The sequence below is a fragment of the Erithacus rubecula genome (genome assembly GCF_903797595.1).
Source record: "Erithacus rubecula genome assembly, chromosome: 1".
NCBI classification, from domain to species: domain Eukaryota; kingdom Metazoa; phylum Chordata; class Aves; order Passeriformes; family Muscicapidae; genus Erithacus; species Erithacus rubecula.
Window position 1 is genome coordinate 21,229,491 of NC_136658.1, and position 26,516 is coordinate 21,256,006.

General features: G+C 40.3%; 1 protein-coding gene across 7 annotated transcripts in view; it reads right to left on the minus strand.

Annotated features, from left to right (window-relative positions):
- ZBTB20 (zinc finger and BTB domain containing 20) overlaps positions 1-21,313 on the minus strand; it is a 472,123-nt gene extending 450,810 nt beyond the window's left edge. For 4 of the 7 annotated variants that reach the window (XM_079321883.1, XM_079321873.1, XM_079321857.1 and 1 more), the window contains exon 1: positions 21,223-21,313. The gene's annotated coding sequence lies outside the window, so the exon portion shown is untranslated. The remainder of the gene's footprint in view (positions 1-21,222) is intronic. The other 3 variants (XM_079321881.1, XM_079321864.1, XM_079321850.1) reach the window with 2 other exon arrangements.
- Between the last annotated feature and the right edge of the window lie 5,203 nt (positions 21,314-26,516).

Consider the following 26,516-nt stretch of genomic DNA (forward strand, 5'->3'; position numbering starts at 1 on the left):
ATGTATTTTCTTAAAGCTAAGGATATATGACCAAAAAAAAAAAATATTAAATCAGAGTATGTACAATAATGCTGTAATATTTGAAAGAAGCAACACTAAGTGCCATTATTCATTTAAATACTTCACCACAACATCCCTTCAATGGATGTAGGATTATTTTCCTAAATTCAGTCATTGTGAAGAAAGTTCCTCTATGAGATTTTTCTCCATGTATTCTAGGCAAGGGTAAACCAATTCATTTACCAGGCAAATTGAACTTGTAAGTTAGTCAAAACGTTGGACTTTTGCTCAAACCTCTTAGACTTGTTTCTCACTTTGAAGCATTTCAGCCCAAAATTTCAAAATAGGACCTGTTTTCAGCTGGCCCCAATTCCTGCTAAGTCCCTGTGCTTAGTGTTTCTGGATATCTGCCCCTAAGATCCCACTGCCAGCTAGCAGAAAACATACAGCCCAGGAACTTGGGGACATTTAGGCCAAGCAGCTCTCACCTGTGAGCATAAAAAAATGCTTGATTCTGTTTCAGGGCTAACTGAATATTGTGAGACCATTCAGTAAAGCAATGAAAACGAGTAAAACATCAAGCAAAGGTTTATCTTTGATAGCCTCAGAAGCCCACTCCAATAACAAAGTTAACTGCTGAGCCCTGTGACAAACACACAGAAAACACTAGTAAGGATGTAACCTTTTTGTTAACAGCATTGCCACCAACATTAAGCATAAAAGTCTAATGTTCACAAACATTGATTATGTGTACACCACCTCACCTATTTTTGTGTGTATGTGGGCAGGATTCCATCAGCTTTGAAACATTTAATCAAATATGTTTCTGAAGAATATAGAACCAAGATGCACTAGATGTATCAAAGAGAAGGAACGTCCTGCTCTCTCTCTTTTTTTTTTTTTTTTTTTTTTTACTTTATGTAGACTAAATTGAATTAGGAAAACTAGACTGGGCCCCAATTAGTCCTTTAGTTTTAGCCTAAAGGAGAATATTTTTTGAGAAAGTGAACACAATTTGCTAGCTGTTTTAAAGGACACATTCAGAGGTGCATTTCTTTTCCTGAAGTAGAACTTCATTTTGAAAGGAATAGATGAGAGAGATTACTATTTAGAGCCTAAGAAATTAAAGCAAAAAGTTGTAATAACTGAAAATTAAGCCTCAGGTTTTATTTTACCCAAGAACATAGATAAGAACCTTTCTCTCAATCAAACCTGTCAAAAATTGGAAGATTTAGCAAGGTTAGTGGCAGTGTAAGTCTGACAGAAATGAGGTTTGGTATCCTGTAGACAAACAACCATTTTATTTTGCCTGTGTTTGAACAAAAGGGCCTTTCATTACAGAACTAGAACATACAGAACAAGGTGACATAATATTTTCAAAATGATATAATAGAAACAAAGTGTACCAACTTCAGTGCTACTCTTCAGTAAGGTTTTGTAATGAGCCCAAGTCAGAAACTATTTTATGGTCAAAGGGCTTCTTTTCTATAACTTTCTTAGCAAATATTAGCTAGGAATGTAAGATTTTGTACTGCTACCAGGATTATCTATGATTATATAATGAGAGATCCCCTTTGTAATATCTGTGCAATTAGGTATAATTAAGTTTGTCAGAGGAATGTTAATTTCCTGATTTTTGAGTAAATAAAGAATCAATGTTAACACTGCACTAATCAGTACTAACTAACATTTAATTTGTTTTGTTTCAAAGTCAGAGGTCACATTGTGAAACCATTTGATAATACGCAACAAAAAAAACCTCAGCAAAATAAACAGAAGTTGGAGTAAAGATAACTTTATATTAACTGGTACTTTGCTGTCCTACTGTTCCATTTGTTGAGTTGTCCTGAATCCAACAAAATATTGGTAAGAATCAGGATACAAATATGACTTTCAGTAGTCTCTGTTGTAGTCTCAGAATGCATCGACATTTCTTTTTAACACACTGTGGTAACATCACAGATGTTAGAACCATAAATGCCAGAACACCTTTATGCATTCTGTTTCAGAAACAATGCACCACTACAGCTAAATGGAATTCTCACCAGCTTCAGGAAACCATTTGAGTCCATCACCAAGCAAGGGAAGAAAATCATGTCTGAGAGAAATCCCACATAAATATTGAGCTACACATCACACATCCATCCAACTGAGTAAGCAAATGAGTTTCAGCCTGAAATTCCTAGGGATTCCCAGAGTAAAGCTGCAATGTACCATAAAAATTCACCAGGGATTCTCAGATATGGGATTATGGAGGCAAACTGTGAGCAAGGTGTTAATGGTAACCTGATGCAGCACAGCTATTCTCAGTTGCAAGAGCTGGGACTGCCTGTTTAGGCACCATATGCAGCTCATGCAAGCATCTTTAACACAGGTATGAGAAAAGTAGCCACGGGGTTATAATGAAGAGAATTTATGGGGCAGTACTCTCCCAAATTGCTGTTTCAATATAAACAGAACTCTGGGCTCCAAGTACCAAAATGTGACAATGCTGAAGGTCTACGTAACAGGATTATTTCTTGAGAAAAAAACAGTAAAGCAGTTAATATTTTCCATTTAAATGACTGACAACAGTCTTCAGAGTCAACACTGCTTGACACATCCAAGAATTCTTGTATTAGGAGACTGACTGGAAACAAACAAATGTCAGCTCACATCTAATGCAATCTTTAATTAGAACCTCACAGTCAAGCAGGCTACAAGCTTTTTACATCCTAAATTAAAGCTGTAATTTTGGAGTACAAGATGTCAACTACCAGGGAACAAAAGCATCAGTTCACCATACTGCTAAAAGTTAACTCAGTCTGACCCCTTTCAAAATATGAAGAAAAGTGATAAATTTTATAATTTTCTGGAGCAGACAAAATATAGCAATTGTGATGAATTTTTAGTGTTAGGTACTTAATGATGCTGGAAATTCTCTGGGATAACTACAGGCTACTCCTCTGAGAAAAGTTATGTGCAAGACCAATAAAGCCCAAAAATCTGACTTACAGGTTCTATCCACATTTGTGTTACAACACCATCCATGGGTCTCAAAGCTTAAGATTATCCATTCCTATCTACAACACGAGTTCACTTTCAGAGGAATGAGAATACTTGCTTCACAATAGCTCAAAGGTGTTCAAATCCCTGCCAGACACTAACACTTCATTCCATTCATTTTAATGGAAAATAGATGTCCAAATTCCCAAAGTCAGCCCTTTTACCACTGGGCCTACAGAAAGAGATTACTTGAAAATATCTTTTTATCACAAGAGAAGACAGGAAAAAAAATTCCAATTAAAATTGGTGGAATTGATCAAAGAATGAAAGCCATCAAGGAACGAGACAGGCAAAATGGGGAATAAAATAAGGGAAAAGTGCATAAAGTTATCTCAGTCTCCTCAAGGAGGAAAAAAAACCCTTCCTGTTAGAGTAAAAGAACATGTTTCAAGTTGTTTTCTAATAGCTAAAAAGAAGAGTAGATTAAACACTAGGAAGTGGATGGAAAACTGTGGCAAAGGCAGACTATAAAGCTGGAAGTAAAACACTGTACCAGAAATTACTCAATTGTCACAATTAAATGGCCAGAAATTACTTGAGTGTTTTAGGAGAAGCCATAAGCATCCCTAACATCACAGATTTTACTTTGAAATTAAATCCTTCTGCTCAAAAAAAACAATAACCTAGGCAATACTACTTGGAAAAAATATACTTAATACTTTAAAAAGTATCTCCTACAGCAGTCTTTGTGCTTATTATGGAAATCTGCACACATCTGGGAAGGGCAGTGGATTGTGGCATGTAATTTTAAAATGTACAGTAAAACCCTGGCTGAGTTTCAGCCTTTACCCTACTCCTCTTAGCACCTTCATTCTCCAGCTCCTCCCTGCTAACTCAGCCTTTCAGTCCTCGCTTGTCTCACGGGATCTCAAGATTTCTAAGGGCCTAAGACCATCCCTGTGGGGATGAAGAATGACTTGATGGATAAAGAACCAACCATCCCACACAGTTACCACTCCACACATTTCTCCCTCCATGGCCATGCTCACAACCCACAGAAAGCTTCTTGGCAATTCCTGCAGTACCTGATACATCCTTCCCACTCTTAGAGCAGAATATGCACTTCCATCTTTGAGAAAATGCCAATCAACATTAGTTTAATATGTTAAACATACAGTTACTTGTAAAACTGATAGCTAGATTTGTCATTTAAGAAAACTACACCTAAGATTGCACAGAGAGGATAGTCATAGCATCATAGAATGGTTTGGGTTAGAAGGGACCTTAAAGACCATCATCCTTGCTGATGCCTTGGGCAGGGACATTGTTCACTAGACCAGGTTGTTCAAAGCCTCACCCAACCTGGCCTTGCACACTACTTGCACATGGATGCACACTGCTTTGCAACTATGAGAGAGACTGAAAAAAATAAACAAACAAACAAAAATCCCCAGAGACAAAAAAAGGCAATGAACTATGAGGAACCCTAAATATGATAAACATGAACAAAAGCAGCACAAATTGTATGGTGCTGTTAAATTAGCATATTTTTCTTTTTTCAGCAGCTGAAAGCATCTGAGTTGCACTGGTTTTAACAGGGGGGTTCCCCATGCTCTCCCATGTAAGCACCAAACACAGATGTGATTGGTGAGACAGAGCCCTGACAGACAAAACTAGACATGTTTCAAAAGCAGAAATGCATTTGATCAAATATGGCCTGCTCAGCCCATCACAATAGACTCAGGGAAGATGTTATTACATTTTGCTGCAGGGGTTGCTTATTATATATAGTTTGGCAAAGAGTCCATGAGTCATGTTACCTATATTTACAATGTCAGATACAGAAACAATCTAGTGCTGACTATTCAGGATGTGACACCTAGAAATGTTTACATGAAAATAACAAAGAATAGGAACAAGTGATGCTTGAAAAATCAGGCTCTATTTTCTGTCTATAAATGAGAAATTTAAACATTCTAAGGCTCAACAGAAAAGTGGCACAAGTAAGGTGGTTCTGTCCCTCTTAAAAGACAGCAGAAACATAAACTCTTGCCTTCTTACTTACATGGGGAATAACACTTTCAGGGCCTGATGAGAGAGATGCTGCTAGGAGATGGAAACATTTTTTAAATTATGCTAAAAAGAAAGTAATAAATGAAACAAGCTTTGAACATGAACATAAAATACTTCTAGTATCTAAAAACTTCCATTAAATAATCTGAGTATTCTATAACAAGTCTAACATAAGCCAGCACTCTCATACATCCTTACTGTTAAATCAAAACTTCAGGCTTCTTGCTTTACTGTCAATATTAAAGATACCGATAATACAAACTGGAGCTTAATGGTTAAGACACATAAAAATGTTAATTTATCTGAGTTCAAGAGAAGTTGGAGGAAGCAACAAGTGCATGCATGTACCAAAGTAACAAAACTCAAGATAATTTTTAACAGTATCATGTAGGCATTGTCAGAATTGTTCAAGAAGTTAGGATGACTTCATATCCATCTCAAAAAATGCAGACTAAAAATCCATTTTTGTAGACTCTTCAATATAAGATGCTCTTTTAAGTGAAACTACTGAAGTAGGACACTGATGAATTTGATGATCCTGAAAGTGAGATGTTTTAATGCTGTCATTATCATTATTAAACATAGCTGTAATGATGATTTAAATCTGTGTTCCAGACCTCCTAGATGCTCTTAAACATTAGACACCTTTGTGTCTTGAAGACCCAGAAATAAGCTTACCAGTTGATTATGCTGCAAAAAAAGCTCTGTTTAGCAAGACAGATGCAATCTTATTTTGTCTTAATGATATTGCCTTCAGTGGAACACAAAAGGAGCAATTGATAGCAATGATTGAAACATTTCTTTAAGAGACTTGCAAATTCAGCTGTCCACTATATGAGTCTCCAAGAGAAGAAACAGGAAGATAATAAAAGTAAAAGTAAAAGCATTGAACAGTGACAATAGTCCAGGTTGGCTATCTGAACATGACAAATGGTCTCCTAATGACCACAAGTTTATGGACAATGAAATGCATATCTTTGTATGTTGCTATTAAAAAATGAAAACCACTGATATTGGTGCAGTGTTACCAAAGATACCATCCAGCAACGAGAAATGCATAAGAAAGATGTCTTTACCATTTGGTTAGACAGAAAAAACAAATTTGAAACAAAAATGTTTAAAACTATTTCTTCTGTTTCTGATATATGGCTGCTCAGTGCTGTATTTCAGCCACACTCAGTAAAAATGTAACAGTTAAACCTGTACTATAGAGCCTAAAAACAAATCTGCTATCACCAGCAGGCTGGACAACTCAAGTGAAAAAGGGTGACCTGAGTAAAGAGTACCCCTGGTTCCCAGAGACATTCAGTGTTCCTCTCAGGAGCACGTGATTCTGTGTTTGCATCAACAAGTGTCTTGAAATTTGCACTGAGAACAAGAAGGACTTTGATCAAAAAATAGCACACATTTTTCTCTGCAAGGAACTTTACAGAGAGGTACTAAATTTACAAAAGCAGTTGAAGGAGGTTTCAGAGGGACTTGACAGATTACAGGCTGATGACACTACCATTACAGCCTCAGTGGAAATGTGGTTTGATCTAATTAACAACAAAGAAGTAGAACCACTGAAGAACAAAATTAAAAAATTATTCAAAGACTCTTGGAAGCTTTCCATTTCATAGCCACCAGAACGGATTCAAAACACAGACGGATGGGATTAAACCCAGGATAAGACATCAGTGTTGGGACAGGCATTGAACATTTTCCAGGTATCTCAAACATTCTAAGATTAAAAAATGAAGATACATATTTTACCCTCAATATGTGATTAAAAAATGGATTTAATTGAACACAATTAATTTAATCATGCAGGTGGAAAATACAGATGTTAAATTAGGGCAAACAAGATGGCTGAACTTAAAAATGCTGGATTTTAGAACAGATGCATTGCTGTCCAGTCAACTCAGCATCACTTTTTACACATTTTTAGTTTATTCATATCACTTTCATTGAAACTGTGTAACAGTGTAGGTGCTAAAATCAAAGAATCTGGTGAAGTGCACCAATATGCAGAGTTAGATATAAAGCCTCATAGACCTAATTTTTTTCACAAACTACAGAGACTGTGAAGATGTTCTTGTTTTTAAGTACAGAATCACACACTTTGCATTTTAGGTAACGTGTCTTTTTGTGTTCAAGGGATAAATATGCCCATAAAATACATCACATCATTTGTGTGAACTGTTTCAGTGGATAATATACTGCATTTTAGTATTTCCTACAATAGGCTTTTGCAGAAAAAAAACCTAAAAAAGTCATGCTGGGGAGAAAAATTCAACTTTGAAAATTCAACTGCTGTTTCCACATACAAGTTTTCTCTCCACACCCAACAGAGAACACATACCTCAGCTGAACAATTGTGAGCATATGTTAGCTATGCCAATATCCTGTGGAAAGAAACAAAAGGGCTTTAACTTATTTTTACCTGAGAGAATCACATAACTACAAAAGTTTTTCCTTGAGAATTTCAAGTCAAGTTGGGATTGCTGCACTTCCCTCTTTGGGAAGTTGTATGATTATTAATCCTATAATTAAAAAAGTAGAAGTTAATGAGGAAACGCGTTAACATCAGATGATTTACTGGGGCCTATTAATACTAAAAGTGTATTGGGGAAAAAAAAGGGGGCGAAAGGAAAAACCCATTGTGTAATCCAGTTCTGATGAAATGCTGGACAATTTTGAGACTGATAAAGTGAGTCACTGCCAACTGACTCAGCATGACAACAGCAGTTCATTGTTGCCTTCGGACTGAAGGAAGCAAGCATGCAGTTGGTTCAAACTGGATTTGTTCTTTCACTAAAATGTGCTATTTCCACCATCTTCTTCTCCTCCTCTCACGTCTTCCACCAGACCCTCTGGTGTCTCCAGTACACACTGCATTTATTAAGCCCTGCAGTATTCACTAGCATTGGATACAACACACATTAAGCCCTCAGATGCAGCATGTTACAAAATTAACTTAAAAGGCTGGAATGCAGCTCCATTTTTAAGTCCCAGTATATTTATATTTCACATATGGTTTTCGCTAGGCTATTCACAGGGGGGACTATAAAGCATCTCAACATGTGAAGTACTCTTGTAAACCTCACTATGTCCTCAGCTGCACTTACTGTCCTCAGGCATGGGGGATGCTGTACTCGAAGCATTAATATGTATATACATGCTGCTTTTTACATCCACATTTCCTTCTGCTTGTAGGTTTGGCAACAGCAGGATAGCTGAATTCAACTCAAAAAAATGGAATTCCTGTTTGTCTCCAAGGCTTTCCAAAGATAAATTTCTGCCAGTCACTGCAACTTCCCTCCAGCACCCTCTGAAGCTAACAAAACAAGGAGAGCTCAGCAGCTCCCATGGGGTGCGGGACCCTCCAGAGTCTGGGCAACAGAACTAAACAAAATGTGCAGCCCCAATCCTTGAGATCTCTCAGTTATATGAGAAGGGTTTCCTTTAATATGGCAATGAAGTGGATTTACATAGTTAACATATACACAACTGATCAAGAGAAAGGCTCTCCTGTTGCACAACATTGCATGCAGTGCACAGGGTAATGTTAAACAATCTGGTTTGTGGCTCTTTACTTCCTCCATACGATCATTCACTATTTTCTGCTTTTCCAATTAAACCTGCTTCTCCTGAAGTCTGTCTGAAACATGAAAGTCATGTTTTGAGGTTTTTTACTAGGGACTATTAGAGTCTTAGAAGTCTAATGATTTTACTGTAGTTTATTAAAGACTCTTAGAAATAAAACTAAATTGTTTTTGAAAAGAAACAAGCCAGAAAGGTCTATACTTGTTCAAGCAGCTAAAGCATACCCAGCTATTATAACTTTTTTAAATGAGCATTTTGCCAAAAGAAACTATGCCACATCAAAAATTGTCATGCCAGGTGAGAAAAACTCAGAACTGAAGGATAAGATAGGTAATCAGCAAATATGGGTTATATCCAACTTGACAAGTGACTTGAACTAAATCAGTCAACATCTTTAAATATGAGTTTATCCAGTGGAGCAGGCTACTAATGCCTTCCTATTTCAGAAGGGTGTCTTAAAGCTTAATTAATTGTTCATAAAGAACTCAGATTCTCAGATGAGAAGCATCAGAAAACACCGAAGTATTATTAATCTCAGGTGCCAAAAAATTATCCCTGCTCTTGCATGGAATAGGTCTGAAATATTTGTAATTTCTGTGATAGCAATATCCCCAGTCCAGTTTGCAAATGATGAGAGTTATCCAAGTAAAATAAATGTCTGGCCATCAGAGTAAACAAAGACATCATTTTACGAGTCCAATCTAAATTGTAGAGATAATCAATATGAGAATAGCAGTGCCCACAATGAAACCTGTATTAATTATGAAGAGAGTTTATGAAAGAAATTAATCATTATTATGGAGTTCGCTGTAGGAATTTAATAGCATGAGCCAATTCTACATGACTCTTATGATGCTTGAGGTCAAATATGCTGACTTTGAAATAAACTTTAATCTACTCTGAACTAACTTTGTATAAAAAAAGAAAGCTTCTCATAAGTTCCACTGTACTGCCCAAAATAATAAATCTATTCTACCCTATAAGTGCGTGTGGTCTGATATGCCATCCTGAAAATAGATTCTAATGTCTCTCTTCCCTCTCTCTTTTTTTGTTTGCCTTTTTTTGTTTAGATTGGTGCTATAGGAAAATTATATACACTGATTACAAGAGAAAATTTTATATGGGAGACAAGCAATATATTTTTAAGCTTACTATGTTGGTTTTTTTTTTCCTTTAGCAACCACTCTTCCAAAACAAACAGAGAAATGTTTATGGAAATAAAGAAACAAATTATAACAATTTTAGGTAGCATACCACAGTCAAATAAATACCATTTTCTAATAAAACAAACTGGGAGAAAGCCTAGTTGAACTTAACCCATAGTAACCAAGAAAGCAGCTCAGGGGAGTTTCCAGAACCAGAATCATTCTCGACAGCTAAAGATTCATATCCTTTGAAGAACTTTAGAATCTCTTTTATAGGATTATAAATTCTTCTATGACTGAAAGTGTTGAAAATGCTCAATGTGGGCTTAATTCCACCTCCAATCAAGTCCCAGTTGTGTTCAAAGGGAGAAGAGTGAAACTGATGCTGAGAGCTTTTCAAAGGGCTATACTCTGTATTTATTTGTTTTTGTGAAGTTCATCTTACACAAAGTGAAAGAAGGAAGACATAAGTAACAGCCCATCTCACGTATGTGAAGTCAACACAGCACAAGAAGTCCATGGATCAGAAGCAGACGGAATTCTCAGGGGTTCTTTTGTTTGGGGTACTTCTGAGCTTGTGCATGTTTGTGTGTTTGTGAGGGGAAAGAAGCCAAACCACTGGGATGCAGACAAGATGCAGAGGTTGACTACCCCTCCATGTGCACAGAGAGATGCGGCAGTGGTGTCTTCTTGCTTTTGCAAAATATGGCATTAGCCATTTTGGAGACTCCTAATGATGTATGCAAAGCTCACAATACAGTCAGTAACAATTAGGTGTGCAACAGGAAGAACAAACTCTTAAAATTTAACAAGAATAGTCTCCAGTTAAAAGAGTAAAAAAGAGCTCAGTATGAATTTTTTGTGAGCTTCCTTTGTTGATGCTGTAGGATTTCTTTATAATTGTACAATTCTACTTGCTAAAATTCTCTTGGCAACTACAGACTTCCTTACTTCTGATCTCATCACACACAGATGGCTCAGGCTTGTAAAATATTATTAGGGGATGTGTTGGAGTGGCCTGAACATGGGTCATTCCAGCAGCGTAATCTGACTCTCAAGATTTCTTTGGATTTGTGTAACCTTGAGTTCTGCCAGGGTTTCCCAACCTGCAAAACAGGAAAAGAGTCTACCTCCTAACAAAGTGATGAGAATGCATCAGTGAATATACATACAACCCTATGTAAAATGAAAAGTGTTACTGCTGTTTGGGGAGAGTAAGATGGGGTCATGTGGACTTCATTTTTATACTCTTCTCTGAAACAAACACCAACATAGATCTAAGTAGTGCCTGCAGAAAAGCAAGGGATGAACTTCTGTATGTTTTTTTAAACATTCTGTAGCATTTGCAAGTAAAGTCTGCTTAGAAAAGTTTTGAATAGATTAATAATTAAACCAAAAATCTTTGGTTCTAAAAGTATTAACATTTACCACAGTGGATTTATTTTTCCAGTGGTGTCATAAATTCACAGTATTTACCAGTTCTGGTTTTCATAACAAGACTGTGGTTTTTATTTTGATCCCTGGTTAATTTATTGCTACAGCACATCATTTTGCTTTTCTTTTGGAGGTTCTGAGGAAAAGTAATTCTTTACAGACACTGTTCAGATGGTATTTTTCAATTAAAAACACTTAAAGCAGAAAGGAACGATTGTCTGGTGGGGGACTGAAGACCAGAGTTCAATGCTTGGCTCTACAATAGACTCCCTGGGGAAATTTTCAAAGGCACAAATGGCAGGTTGGCACATCACTCCCATACTTGCTTTAGTTGGAGTTAGTTGCCTCTGAAAACCTCTATTTCCTTTCCCTGGATTATCCCAACCAAATAATCTAATTCTTCCCTGTGTCTTGGTCTGCAACCACAACAGAGGAAATTCTAACATTTTGTTCTGCTCACCTCTCTCCCGACTTGCCTTTTTAACAAAAAGCTTCTTGACACAGCACCTCTTTCACAGCACACAGAACACCCAGCGGCAGTGGATGGGGCACGATCTCATCTGAGACTCCCCAGACCCTGTTAGAACGTACCCATGCAAGTAACATCAGTGCTACTTGGGAATCTGGAGTTAGCATGATATGGGGTCAGGTCCAGGTTACCATGCTGTCGAGGAGCAATGCTGCTTAGGGAAAAGCAACACACTATTAGTGAATGGCATCCACAGACCTGGGGCCAGGCAGCAAGATGAGCCATCATGGAAAAAGGGGAATTATTAACCCTCTTCATCTCAGTCCTTGTTTTTTGGTAACTTCTGTTCCATTAAGTCAACATCCTTTGACCAAAATGTTACATTTTACTGGAACAAAATGTAAAGCCTTAACAATTGTCCATGAGGCCTTTCACAAAACAAATCATGAACCTGAGTATGTATTTGCACTACAGGAGTACGAGCACTCAGCCACTGTGGTAACAAAAACAGGTCTGTCTTATTTGTCTTGCAAGGCAGGATTAGGCAGAACAATTTTTGTTTCCAAGCCACAAATGTAAAATTCCCAAAAATGTGGCATGTGGAACTACTTAAAGGGAGTGAATGACAATATACTGAATAAATGCGCATGACCAGTAAATTCAAGAAAATATTGATCTGTATTTGTCTGTTCAAAAAGTGGAGTGCCACACAGAATTAGTCTACTAAAATTAACACTTTATTTTTTCTACTCTAGTGAACTTAAATACATAGTGATCATGAGTTAAATTAAAAAAAAAAAAATACAACAAACCAAACACATATTTCATGTGCACTAGTTAATTATCTCTTGTCCTACCAGGAATTACCATGTTTGCCAAATGAGATGAGGCTAGTGCTCATTATATTCCAGAACATCACCACTGAGCAATTATATCTTTCAGATACCCACTAGTAGTTAAACCAGGCTTTTTATTTTTGTCCTATTGCATAAATTATTCTCTAAGCCATTCATCTCTCTCAAAAATTTCTTTATGGCTATAACCAAGATCCTAAGTTTTGTGGGCAGTTTTTCCCCTGAAGTTAACACAGCACAAGCCAGCAGCATTACAGCAGGAATTATTTTTATGGAATATATTCATGAGTCTAAGGCATATCTTTATGTTCTAGGTACATCCTCCATTTCTTTCTGCATCACTCAGTTTGTATCATCTATGCAATCAGCCCAGTATGCAATGCAAGACAGAATTCCTACAGTAGATGTAAATAATTCAAGAAAGTTTGTAACTCCTCACGGAGATTTACTCACAGATCACCTGTTCACAGAGTTTAAAGGGATGTCCAAAGAGTTCCAGGATTATTACAGACCAACGATGGGAAGGGTTAAAACAAAGTATCAGCATTCTTACAGTACAGAACTGAAAGTGGCTTTGATTTTTGGATACATTAACAAACTTCAAAAGGATTGGTCTAAATGTGCCAGTGTAGGAATGTTGTTTGATTGCATCATGTATTGGGATGCTGCTGCAGTGGGATCCAGAAAGAATGACGCATCACTGTCTGACATAGCTCTGATAATAGATAAGTAAACTGTAGGATTGCCAAATGAAGAGTTCAAAAAAAAAATCCCAACAAAAACAAAAGAGCTGATAAAGCAAATTACACCAACAGAATTTGCAGTACAACATGAACAAAAGAAACCCAAACAAACCCCAATCCTATTACTGATGGGATGCCCCTGTGTCCCACATGGCATCACTGCAAATGGATTCTGCAGAGAGCGAGAATGACCAAGCCGGCAGCTCTGCAGTAACAGCAGCCCACGCAGAGTATCTCCACTTGCCAGCTGAGAAACCTTGACCTACTGGCCATGTGCCTCCATTTCTATCCCCCGATCCACTAAATCAGTCACGCCTTAAGGTAGATCAGAGTTATGGGTGACAAAACCCAAACCTTTTCTGTTTGCAACAATCCTTGTATTTTCCTCCAAATCCAAAACATGCTAAGGACATTCTTTATATGTCCAGAGGCCAACAGCCTGTCACTCTCTTTACACAATGCACCACATGTATCTAGGACATAGAAAGGAATATTTAAAACTCTAAAGGAGACATTTATACCCAGTACACTTCCAAAATAAGGATGGCAAGTTGCTGAAATAACTTATTTAAAACTTTTTCTCAAGTACAGAGTGATAGAATTAGAGTAAAATCATCTAGAAGGGGTTGGAAACACTTTCTCATGAAGTCTTAAACATCACTTCGAGTGACATTAACTTGAGCTACACGTCCCATCGGAGAGAAAGTGTCAGCAAAGTAAATGCATTAGTTAAAGCTTAATAGTAGTTTGGTGTTCAATATCCTGAAATATTTAATATGTTTTTTTCCCAAAGTAAACTGTTATTCAGTTTTAATGAAGACATTAACCTGCTTGATTTATAAGCTCCTGTGGGAAGTCAGTCTAAAACACTGTCACAAGAGGTAGGCAGATGTAACAAGAGCTGTGACAGGAAATCAAGCATATTTTAAATGTTAAAAAAGCAGCCAGACAATAAGTCTCAATATGCTCTTGTTTTCTTTTAGTTTTGTTTATTTTTTGGTAATGTGATTTCTGCCCTTTAAAAGATGCCAATTAAGGCTGACTATAACGTAGTCTGAAGGTAACTGTGGGTACTGAAATCTACGTGCGTCCTCACCAACTATGTTGTAAACAAGAAGTGGTAGGATACAGACTAAAAAAAAAAAAAAAAAAATGTTTGGGTCAGATTCTGAACTTCAAGGCACTTGCAGTCTCCAGCATTATAGGATGACAACTTTAAACTGGAATCTACTGTAACAATTTTAGTCACAGTTTGAGTTTTCCAGACTGACTTTGAATACAGTCTACACTTCATGGGAACAGCCGGTCTTGTGAGCTTTCAGCTTGAAATGATAGTGATATAACAAGATGAGCAAAAATGGTGAGACCCCAAGCAATTAAGGTGGGTGTGTACTCTTCCTGAAATGCATATTGGTGGTTTGACAAGGGAGACAAGCTGGCTGCTTTTGTTTCACAGTAGCTGTGTTTAGTTCATGCTGTCAAGCGTGGATTCTGACACTCAACAGTATTAATATTGCTATTTCTATTGATATAATTAGCACTTCTATAAATAATAGCTAAGGCTGCCATAGCTAAGTATATTATTGCAATCAGCACCATCAGGCCCTTTTTCTTTGCACACACTCCTGGAAATGCAAGCTGATTGATCTCAACTAGAAGACAGCCACTGAGCAATGCTGTTGATTCTAGCAGCCCAGCGAGGAGCAGCTCCCACCACGTAGAAGTCTCTCCTAAACAACTAGTTTGTATGTGTGAGACTAACATTTCTCACCAGTCTTGCACCTGCCAACGTTTGAATGCTATAAATAGGGACTCTTCTTTTCAGACACACGATAAAAAAACTTCACATTGAGTTCAGTGGGTGTTATTCATACACTACAATGGGGGAGAAGTCTACAAATTGTTTTGGAGACAATCTGGACCCCACATTTAAACTCCACCTAAACAGCACAAAGATTTTATTTATTTACTTTACAGTTACAAAACAGAAAACTGCTTAACAAAACAGATACTGCTGCTTTTAACAGAAGAACAGCAGCACTTGCCACTTCAATCCCTAATTTCATTCTGGTACATTTAAAAATAGAGAAGAATGACAGCTTTTCTAGATGCCCAAACCCCAGGCACTTCCAACCTGTTTCCCAGAACTTTGCCCTGGTTTCATTGCACCTAAAAGCCATAACTTCTACATGAGTTTTGACAGTGGTCAATATCTATGTTGAGATAGTTATGCTTAATGACTGCAACTTAAAACCAGCACCAGTGAGAGAAGGAAGTGTAGAGAACCAGTGGTCGTGGAAATAAAGTGTCAGGGTCTCAAAAGATGCATACAAAAATACAAGCTGTTAAAAATTATCACCAGTTTTGGAAACAGTGGATATTTTCTGCTTTCTTCATCTTCCATAAAGTGATGTGGGTAAACACTGCACAAAGCTATTCTGAAGGCCAATATTTACAGTGTCTGGAAATAGAAAGTGTTATGTATAAGAAAAGCAGCCTAAATGTCTGACTAGAGTTTGGTACAAAAATGCTTTAAAACTTTTACTTTCTTAAGCTTTAGTCAAATAGATATGCTAAAAGTCATATGGGAAATGAAGTAATTCGTGTGCACAATTACTATTGGGTGGGAGACACACATTTTTGAATCCTGGAAGTTCTTCCAGAAACAAAACTTGCTAGCAGCAGTACTTGAAAATTTAAAATGGTAAAGAGGAGACTACAATTCCAAAGAAGCTTTGAACTGCTGTACTACTAATACAGCTCACTTTGTATGAGGCCAAAGCACTCAGAGAGCACTATGTCTTTCAGCAGTATCAATGCCAAAATCATTCCTGTATAATTCCACTGATGTCACTTCAGTTATTTCAAAGAGGAAATTCATGTCTAAGCTACCTTCTGTGCAAACCCAGAATAACTACACCAAAGTTTATAAAACTACTGACACTGGCATTTATTGTCAAACCAAATTGCCAATGGAAAAAAAAATTGGCACCTACCATCTGAAATTATTACTTTAAATATTATTTATAACTCTGATGGCTGCATTTTGGAATTCTCCATGTACATACCTTTAAAAATATTCATGATGACAGCACATGGTATTATTCCTGTTGTACAGATAGGAAACAAAGACTGAACAATTTTCCCCTAAAGTCAAATATGTTATTCGTGGCAGAGAACTTCATGAGGCCCAAGTCTTAAGCTAGGAACCCAGACTAGTAAACAAGTACTGTCTTCAATATGCTTTCAAGAGAATATAAGAAGCAATAACTGGGTTGTAACCCATATTGGATTTAAAAAATACGGAAAGATGAAAAATAATTATTTCTTTGAATAACCTGTCAAAAAGTCAAAATTAGAACTTTCTCTTACAAGAAAATTTGATAACAAAATGTCTTATTCTGGTATTCCTGGAGGTATCTTTCATCTGGGAAAATCAGAGTATAATCTGAGATCCATTGATATCAGTAAGCACAAAATAATCTACACACCAAAATATTTTTTCGTCATGTTCACCCTACTCAGGCCACAAACACAGGACTTCCCCAAGCAACACAGATCTTCCAAAACCACATCACCTCTGGTTGTGAAAAGTGGTCAATGGCAACTATTTCCTTCTGTTTCAGATACACTCAATAATTCCTCTCAGTGAATACACTGCTCATGAAAATTAAGTAACTGAATTTTGACTTGCTTGGGTTGCTCTGATACCCAAGATCAAGGGTTAGCATGACTATGCAAGGGTAAACAAGCAAAGTTTACTAATAGATGCCAATTTGAGACTTTTTTTTTTGTTTGTTTATCAATAATGTAATGATTTGTACACATTCTCTGCAATATCTCTTCAGAGAGCCTAAACTGCTGGTAAGATTTCTTGGGCAATTACAGATGTATTCTGCTTACTTAACATTAATTTGATACTTTGAGCAAATTAAAAATAATTATTTTTCCCCATAGCATCTTCTACATTAATATCTGCAGTCACTCTGGAATCTTAATGAGCTAAACTCAGTAAGTTCTGTCCATTCTCAGCTAGAGGACTGCCTTTTCCTTCATGATACACATGCAATCATTTGGGAACAGTTTGCAAATCTAAAATTCCACCTCGCTTCAAGGGATTTACAGCCTCACATGACAAACTATACTGAACAATACTGAGGCCCTGTGAAAAATAAACAGAAAGAACACACTTATTTTCTAATACCAAAATGGAAATGGTAAGGCTTGAGGGCCGCCTGGAATTTGACCAAGGTTACCCAGCAAGGATCAAATCTTATTTGTCTTAGGCAGGCAGCCCTGCCGAAATCAAATAAGACTACAGCACAGATCAGTATACTAAGGCTATGGTTTAACCTCTGAGGCATGCTATAAATCCTGTGCCACAAAATAGGTGCTATGGATTAATTTCTAATCCCAAATTATTACTCGCCACTGAAGAGCTGAAAACCCAATTCCCTCACAGATTTACATAACAAGAACAGAACCATGCTGAGATTTAAGACTTTACTCACAAAATTTCTAAAAAAATATTTTCCAGGATACTCAATTCATGCAGTGGTAAATAAATCAAACTGAGGTAACAGGACAAATCATACACTATGACATGCCATCTTTTTTTTTTTTTTTTTTTTTTTTTTTAAATCTGCCTGCATATCTAGTAATTAATTTACCCAATAAATTAATTCCACAAGTGGCTCTCCAAGTCATCAGCTTGAATTATCAAGTTTCTGCTGTATTTCCAAAACAATGCCAGGCATGCATGTGCGTAGGAGGGATGGGACAATGAAGCCAATAGGTGCAGCTGTGGCCTGGGAGGCAGAAGGTCTGTTCAAACTCTGTCACTGACTGCTCCTTGACATTGGGAAGTCATTTCAGTGCTGTTTAATTCAGAGTTCATGTATCATATAAATATATTTATATGACATAAAATAAAATATTTTAGCAATGAAGCTACTCCTCAAACATTTGGAAAGCAGAGACAAGCCTTTGTGAACTTAATCAAATCTTATTTTTCCCTGAAAAACAAGCAGCACTGGGGAAAAGGGGTGTGTGCAGCCAGCCTGTTTGGATTTCTGGCCTTTGTATCTTCCCCATGTGTAAAACAACAACAAAAAATCGGCTTTCACAAAGCATCTTTATGCAAGTACAGGTGAAAGACCAGCTCTGTAAATTCATATGATTGAATGGGCTAGCTGGTATCTCATACATCTGGCACTGCTGCTGCTGTTCAGAATCTGAACAGTTCTTCACTTTAATATGAATGCTGGCAACCCTGATTTTAAACCAGAGGGCTAAGGTTCCATTCCTAATGTTACATCACAATAAGACCAAACATTAAATCCTCAGCCAGAAGGGTTTTTCTTGTATTTCACTTTTGTGCTAACACAACAAACAGGATACATTTTAAGACTCATAAACTATTCCTTTTTGGAAGACACAAAGCATTCATATCTTTAACTGACTAGTCACAGATTCCACATGCTATCAGAAAGTTTTCTTCTCCTAGAAATGAGGATTTTAAAAAAACACCTACAGATTAAATGATGAGATTTAAAATAATGCTAAAATTTTCTGTAATGTTCTTCCTGCATTACAAATGGACTATTAAATCAGTGAAGTGCCAATCAAATGCTTTTGTACTTTGAAAGAGAGGTTTAAATAACAAAAGCAGGCCTCTCTTTCCCTCGGTAGTCAGTGTCACCTATGCACTAATTACAACATATTTACTCGCTTTTCTAGTAAGATCACGACTGAATAGATTTTTTAAGAACATGATTTTTAAGAAAAGTTGCAATCAGAGCCTTGTGAATTCTGCCACTTATTAATCCAGCTTGTCTAAGAAAAATATAATGTTGTGCAGTAAACTTCAAGATATATGACAGGATTGAATAATAACAGCTCTGGATTCAGTCTCCAACTTTAAAAATCAACTTGCTGCACGACCTCGGGTGAACCATTAATTAACTAGGGCCAAATCCTCTGTGGACTAAACACAATGGAACTAGCCAGTTTGTACAAGCCAAAAATCTGGCCCCAAGTCACCAGAAGTTTTGAATCGGGCTGGCCAAATACTGGAATTTTTGTGCTATGAAAAAATATTTAGTTCTGTTTCAGAGTAAGAAGTAAAGCTTTCACGTCCTTTGTGGACTAAAAATCCCAAGCAATTCCTTTAAAGGGGGAAAACGGGAAGAAAAGAAAAAAAAAAAATTCAAGTTTGTAAGGGGAAGATTTTTCTTGACTGTACTTTCTCCCTGTAAGAATAAAATAAAATTGACAGAAGTCTGCAAGGCAGGTAGCCATGAACCATCACTTTAATTTTCTGGTCAGAATAATGTAACTTTTTTCCCCCAGTAAAACTGCAACTTTCTTGCAGAAAACTGCAACTTCACAAATACCACGTTTTCCACTGGGGAGGGAAGGATCCTCCCAGTCAGCTCTAGTGCTGTGTCCTCATTGCATCCTCCGAACAGCTGAAAGAGCTCTTGCTTCTGAGGGGATTTTGTGTATGTAAGAGAAGGGCACAGTACCTACCTATCATAGATTTATTTTTGTCTTGAGTTACCCTTTCTTGCAAAGCACCCCGAGACTCACAAAAGCGAAATCGTTCTGCATTTCTACAACCTCAGCCTCGTAAATTCCAAAACATCATTTCTATATGACAGCACATCCCAGGCATTCAGAAAGACCCAGGAAGGCGCTCGGATTTCAGGACTGTGATCCAGTAGCTGTAGACAATAACAGCTTTTATGGAGATACTTTCTGCTTCTAAATAATTACTTTGCTCAGAGAGCCGAGCTTCAGGCTTTGCACATTAATTTGCTTTACTCGACAGTGAGTCTTACTTTCTCACAATTTCCCATTTGCCTCAGCACAGAGGGCTCCAAGGCTGACAGGAGAAACACCGACTTGCTCGGCTACGAAAGGAGGCGAAGTCTGGGAAGGGGACGGGCAGCGCGGCAGCCCCGCTTCCTTCTCAACCTGCAAACCCATTTCTTTCCTGCGCTCCCTCCGACAAACGCCGAGCCCCGTCCCTGCTGGCAGGGACACAGAGCTGGAACACGAGCCTGTCCCTCGGGCACAGGCAGCTGCCCGGCGCTGGGAGCAAGAACAAGGGACCGACGGCTCTGGAAGCGCGGCCGGAGCGGGTGCGCCCGGGTGGGACCGCGCTGCCGGAGCCCCAGCAGGGAAAGCAGGGACAGCTGATCTGCTCCGTGAGCCCTCGGGGGCGGCAGCGAAAACGAACCAAACCCAAAAATCCCCAAGCAGCTGAGCTCTTCGGTGAGGGATGACGAGCAGCTCCGCCCAGCCCGGCTCTCGGCCCGCATCCCGCGGGGCACCCCGGGCACCGGCACTGCCTTTCTCCCGGGGATAACCCCGAGCTACCCTCTCAGAACCCCTGAACAACAGGCCGGGCAGGGCTGGAAGGGGCCACACCGGGTCATCCGGTCCAGCCTCTCTTGAGCGGGGTCAGCCCAGAGCACACTATGGGATTGTGTCCAGACGGTTCCTGGGCATCTCCTCCCTCCTCGACCCTCGCTCACAAACGAGCGCCGCCAACTTTTCCCAGTGGCACGGCTGGAGGAGGAGGAGGAGGAGGAGAAGCGGCGCGGAGGGAGGGGGAAACAAGCGGGGGGAATGTCCGTGCCAAGTCTCCCTCTCCGGCCGCGCGCACCCTCAAAGGAATGGCCCGCCAGATCCCAAACTTTTTTGGGACGGTGAAAAAACTCCGGGAGGCGGCGACTGCGAACCGTCCCCTCTTCAGGAGTACCGGCTCCGCTCCACTCCGCTCCCTCCCGGAATACGAGCGCTCCCTCCCCGCCGGGACGCGGGAGCCCCTCGCACCCCCCCGTCCCTCACCCGCCCCGCCCCGGTGGGCGGAGCTCGCCCGAGCCCCGCCCCCGGCCGCGCGCTGACCCCGGAAGCGCCGGTACCTCTCTCATCTTCCCCTGCTCCGCGCTGGGCGCCGCCGGCTCGCGGCACTTTCAGAGGCGGCCGCCGCCGCCTCGCAGGGCCCCTCATTGGCCCCCGGCCCCCCCGCCCCGCCGGCCCGCACCCATTGGCTCGCAGCGCCGCCACTCACGGACGGGCCCCGCCTCCCACCGCCGTCTGGGCCTGCCCCTCTCCTCGCGACTCACGGCTAGTTCTCTATAGGCGAAGCCGGTCCGCTAGGCGCCCCTCCTATTGGAAGGCTCAAACGTCGGTCAAACGAAGGGCGCCTCTCATTGGTCGGATTTTGGAACGCTCGGGGCCGCCTTCGCCGCTCGTGAGCGCTGACTGGCTGGACGGAGGTGTCAGTCCTCTCGGCACTCGAGTACCGATTGGCCGCCTCAGGCCAGGCAGCAAGTTCGGTTGCGCTCCCCCCCCCGCCTTCTACGCATTTCTATTTCCCTCTTTATTTATTTATTTTTCGCCATAAACTTAAATGACCCCGAGGAGGTGGGGCCGGGGCGGGGCCCCGCCGGCGACCAATGGCAGAGCGGCAGCGGGGCGGGGCCGGCGGCGGCGCGGGCCAACGGGAGCGCGGCAGACGGGCCGCGCTCGGCCAATGGGGCGGCGCCCCCGCCCGCGGCGGGTCTCGGGGGGGTCTGCCTGGGCACAGGGAACCGGGAACGGCGGCGGACGGGGTGTCCTGGGGTGGGAGGGAGGGACGCGGAATCGTTTCCTGCCGCGCACGCAGGAGCCGCGGCAGCGCGCCTGCGCCGCCGCCTGTGTGAGGCGCTGTCCCCGGGAAGCGAGGGGAAGGCGTTTTCCCAGAAGCGCTTCTCTCATCCCTGCTCTGGCCCAGGGATCCCTCGCCTGAGCGCTGTGGGACTTCTGTCCTTGGGGGTGGGACAGAGAGCCCCTCCGGCAGAGGCGGCAGAGGCGTTGTTTGTAGTGTTGGGTTTGCAGCCAGCTCCGGGGCGAGGAGCGTTCGAGCGAGCCCCAGGAGCGCCGGTTCCTCCAGGAGGGGCCCCGCGGGCAGCGCGCTGTGTCAGGCTCCCTCCTTTCTCACTGAAGAGAAGGCCCAGGCCTTCCTTTGTTGTTATACCGTCACTGTATTTATAGATTTTTTAACCGTTAACATCTCTGGGGTTTTTCTGCGTTTTGCTGGTGTTTGTGATTGTAGTCCTCGATGCCTGCACTCTTCTTTCAGAGCTCTGCCCATCTGACCTACCTTTCTGCACGCTTCCTTGTTTCTGGTCAAATTAAAATCACACTTCATCTAATTATTCACTTACTACCTTTCCTTCCTGTGCACGAGGTTAGTTGAGAATTGGTGGTTATCACTCCTTTGAAGAACACTGAGCTTCCTACTTGCCTTTTTTTCTGACGGACTATTCCTATGTAAGCATAACTAATTCCCTTATCCTAGAGATTGGTTATGTTTGCTTTTCTCTCTCCTTCTGTTTTTGTGGACCACCCAACAAAAAGTTATCACCCTTACCCAAGTTTCTTCCCATGTCACAAGTCTTTGTATGTGTCTCTTGGAGCCATGCAGGGAAGCACTCCCATTCCAGACGGTTTCTCAGTCTTCCATGTCAAAGTTTGTCCTTTTGAAGCTGGAAGCATCCCTTGTTGTGGTTCTTCCTGCCCAACCATGTGTCCCATTTCCATGAGCCTGGGTGATTTTGATATATGTTTGAAGATAACTCCTCTGTCCCATGAGTTGGGGTTTGTGGAGGTCCTTACCAGGACAGGGTTCTTTCCTCTGGTCATTCTCAGGGGCTTCTCTTGAAGCAGCCCTCACTCCCTCTGCGCATTCAGTTTCAGAACTGGTGTATGAAAAACAAGGCCGTCTTTCTTCCTCCCCCATTATCTCCCTGAACAAGGAATTACCATTATATTTTTATTCCACTTACATGGGTTACATCTCATCTGGTACTAGAAGAAGGTAAAGACCTCCATCAGACTCAGATCAGTATTGCAGTGAAGCACTAGGATTTTAACCACAGGCATATTCTGAATGCATAGCTGCTTCAACATAAGCATATGCTGAGTTCCTGTGCTGAATCAAAACTTTAATTTTCTTCTCATTTCTTGTGGCCTGTTCTGCATTTTTAAGATGACACAGAGTGTGAAATAAAATACTCAGGAAAATAATTTCTCTAGGGTATATTCTGTTTGATAATGTCATACCTGGAACTTCATCTGGGCTGTCAAAACAGTGTTGCATGACAGTAAAACTGAGCACACTTCATATACATAAATCTTTCACAGCCTGTAACTAAGTACCAAGAATGAGCTGGAGGCTCCTGTAGCTGAATTATTCCACTGAGTGAGAAATTATGTGACCATTAGAGAGCCAAAACCTTCCAGCTAGTAGCTCCAGGTAACGCCGTATAGAGGTGGCAATAAGTTGGCACATGGATGTACGTTTGTTAGGCCATGGAGGGACAGGGCACTGATTGCAGTGAGATGCAGAAGAGGTTCTTCTCCTTGAACACCATTTGTTGTCCACCATGGCTCGTAAGGCCACATTCCTGGTGGGAATTGCAGTTGTATCACAGATGCCCAGCAAGTTAGTGATTTCTTCACACACAAGAGGGAACATAATTTCTAGTGGTGATGTGGGTCTGCTTTTTGATGTCATCATTAGCAATTGTAGGATAGGAAGCACACTTTTAATATTAATGGTTAGAAATCATGCTCAAATATGTTACAAACCTCTCAGAAACTCTGATGAGAACCAATTGTGTTAATTTCAGGAAGCAATCCAACCAACAATCTGGTATTTAATAGAATTGCTTTTCATGATATAGAAATAGAAATCAACTATAGAAGAAGTATAGTTAAGAAATTTCCTCCTTGAGGGGGGCAAAAAGATGACGTAAGAGGATAGAGAGATCAGGCTAAATCACAAATAAAGTAAAAAGCAAAGGAAAAGAAGGCAAATCTCATGCTAGGGTATCCAAACGCAAGAGTCATACCACAAGTAAGCCCAGGGAGAAATAGTTCTGTACTCAGTGCCAAGGAGGCCTCAGCTGAAATTCTGTTTTTGGTTTCATACACTGCATTTAAAAGAGGTTATAAAGATCAGAGACTAAAGTCTTTGAAGTGACAATGGTAGGGGTCTTGGCCTACATGACCTACAAAAGAAGAACAAAAGAACTAGATTTGTTTAGTCTAGAAAAGGGAAGAATGAATGAGGGGAACTGCACAAAGTTCTGGCAATAAACTTCTGTGGGTTCAGCACTGTAATAGTCTTCAGAAGCCATAGGATCCCTGATGGTGGATGCTTTTAAAATTAAAACAGATTGGGGTCAACTGCCCTCTGGACTGTTGCCCAAGGCAGAAAAGCAGGAAGATCCTGAGCGGCATGCTGCCTTGCTGGGACAGGCTGGGAACTGCAACACTGGGGACAGAGCATCTGGAAGAAACAGCCCAAACTCCCCAGGGCTTTCAGCAACAGTCAGCAGCTCCTGCTCCTCCTAAAGACATGACAGCACCAGCCAGCTCTATGGTAGCATGTCACCTCTCTAAAGCAGCAGCATTGCCGGCTTCTGGTTGGCTTTGTTGTTGGGTTTCATGGCAAATCCAAGATTACAAACACAGTCAGGACAACACAGAGGCTATCAGGCACTAGGTGTTAGATCCTGTCCAGTGTTGTCTACGCTTGTCCCTGCAAGACCTTTCAGTCTGTCCTAGCATTAGATTCTAGTGAGCAGGGGTTTGACTGGAAGAGCACTGTAGCAAAAGGCCACTGTAGATCCACATCTTTGTGCTGCTTGAGCTCAAAGGGAACAATTCCTTTCACACCAATAGAGTTGCAAGCAAATGCCTTTATTGGTGAAGTAAGATTAGACTCTTGTAAACAGCAAAATGTGTTGCATTTTTGTGGTAGCTTTATGCATGTGAATATCAAATTCCATACAGATGTTTACAGAATTCAAGCTTTGGGGGATGAACGCCCTACCTTAATTGACAGGAATGAAGAAGTAGTCCCTCATCAGGCAGAGCTCATAGTGAAAGCATAAGAAGTCTAATTTATTGCATTTTTTCAATATGACTTAATTTTTGAGCATTTTGTGACAATCTGACCTAATATTGCACTGATTCAGACAATAGAGCTGTTCTATTGTACTTTAATGACTTGAAATGTAATTTGCTTCCTGTTTAATATTTAAGCCAGCAATAATACCAAAAAGGCTTATTGCTCCTAAGAAAAGATGAAAGGGGCATAACTCTTAAGGTTTTTTTGTGTTCAAAATTTGACCTACTTTAAAAACACTAGAAACTCATGGGAATAGTCCTCCGAATTAAAAATACCAATATAAGATTGTTGCCTGGGAATTTTAAGATACATCACTTCCAGCTCATAGAAAAGCAGAATTTCCTTCCTGAGGGAAATCCAGATAATTCAAAATTAATTTTTGTCCCAAAATACTGAATTAACAGAGTTTTTCCAGAGAAAAATGAAGTCCAAAAGAAAAAAAAAAATTTCTGAACTTCAGAAATATTTAATTTGGCTTTGATGACTGTCTTGAAATTTTTCAGTCTGGCTTAGCTGAAGAGCCATCTGTGTCTGTTCCAGCTGCCCCTAGTGACTCTTCCATGATCAGTGCTCTGTGATCTTGCTTCATGATACTCCTTGGAGAGAACAGCTCCATGGCCATTTCACCTTGCTCATACAGCTTTTCTGTGTGGAGCAAGGAAGACAAATTTTTGTATAACATGCAGGGAAGACAACTTGCAAAGGTTGATCTGAAGAGGGTAACATGAACATTATCCTCATTATCTGAACTGCTTTCATTTGGTATTACTGCACATCCCATTATACTTTTGGATGATCATATTTGGTAGCTCTGCCAAGCCTTTCCTTGTCCCCTGTCCCCTCACTTCCTTTTCCCTGTCGAGATCACATTCCTCCTTTCTTGGTCTCTTATTAAGGCTGTCTCCATTGAAGGGTTCAGTGAGCTGAGTCCCACACCTACATGGAGAGGAAACCCGAGATCCAAGGCTTCATGAAATTCCTCAGGGACAGAGCCATTTCCAACAATGAAAATATTACAAGTAGTTAGATGTATACTATTAAGCCACTGTCATACTTTCACTTGACAGATGGGTATGCTGGTCTCTGCATAAATTTACATTGGTAAATATACATTAAAAAACCACAAACAACACAAACTATTGCAAGTGATTCCACAGAAACATCTGTATTTTGCCAGGCCTAACTAAACTCACTCCTCTAGAAGCATGCACAAAAATTACAGGTGTCACTGAAAGGAAGACAGACAGGAGACAA